This window comes from Acomys russatus, chromosome 29 (assembly GCF_903995435.1).
Source record: "Acomys russatus chromosome 29, mAcoRus1.1, whole genome shotgun sequence".
In the NCBI taxonomy this organism is placed as follows: domain Eukaryota; kingdom Metazoa; phylum Chordata; class Mammalia; order Rodentia; family Muridae; genus Acomys; species Acomys russatus.
Genome location: NC_067165.1, coordinates 16,656,682 through 16,657,776, shown reverse-complemented (window position 1 = coordinate 16,657,776; position 1,095 = coordinate 16,656,682). Strand labels below are relative to the sequence as shown.

Sequence of the window (1,095 nt, the reverse complement as noted above, 5' to 3'; positions counted from 1 at the left end):
TTAGACTCCTATAGCTCAGCACAGGAGGCATCTGGTTAATGAATGACATACCCATTTAGGACCTGCTTAGATCCTGTGGATAATCCCGTGAATTGATTCATCTATTTGTAGCTGAGACGTGCCACCCGAAGCTTTTCCCCTCTCACCATTTTTTAACAGCCCACAGCTCTCCGGGTCTGGCTCCTGGTGTTGGTTTCGATATGCTGTGACGAAAACCAATGCACCTGGAGCTCAAACTCGATGACACTGAAGAAGTCTGTGACATTTGAAAGGACTTGGAGACCTGTAAGAAACAGAAGGAAGATGTGGAAGGCGTGGTAGGAAACAGTGATGGAGGAGCCGCTGGGCTCAGCAGTGACCCCAACAGCCCAGCCGGGGACAAATAGTTAAAGGTCGAATTGGTTATAAGCCCCAGCTCAAGTCCAAAAGCCACACGCCTCAGTTTGGAAACTTTGAATTTTAGAGATGGATTCTCTTGCATGCCAGACCCCTGGGACGAAATACAATGATGGTAGAAATACAACCAGAATTAGAGAATTAAGTGTGAACAACCTAGCAGAGTGTCTTCTGTCTCCCGCGGGGAGAAAGAACTTCTGGGTGAAATTACTACTGTTCAACCTTTCTGAAAAGCTAGAAGCCAAATTTGGGTTGTTTCTGGAAAATTGCGCTGTGGGAAGCGTACCCATTAAAAATAATATATTTTTGGAAAAATGTGAGACATCCTTAAGGCAGTAGTTCCGCTAATCCCCAGCGTTGACAATCAGCTGCTACCAGAGTGATGTCACTCTCCTTGTCTCTACCAAAATCCCCAAACCTAGAACACTTGCACTTGGTCCCTTGGACTTTCACTTAACCCGTTCATTCAGTATTTGGCGGCTGCTGACCATGCTTTGAGCAACAGAGATCCCAAATGGAAGTGCTGTCAGTTGTAATCCCGCTCTTGGGAGGCTGAGGTGGAGTCTCATGAGCTGGGAGGCTAGGCTGGGGTAAAGAGAAACCTTGTCTCAAAATGTCAAAAACAAAACAAACAAACAAACCAAGACAAAGATCCCTGCCCATGTGGAGACTGGATTCTAATGAAGAAACTGTCGAGAG

General features: G+C 46.1%; 1 pseudogene; it reads left to right on the top strand.

The window, feature by feature from the left end:
* Positions 1 to 200: 200 nt before the first annotated feature.
* On the top strand, positions 201 to 533 carry LOC127212074 (anaphase-promoting complex subunit CDC26-like; annotated as a pseudogene).
* Positions 534 to 1,095: the final 562 nt, after the last annotated feature.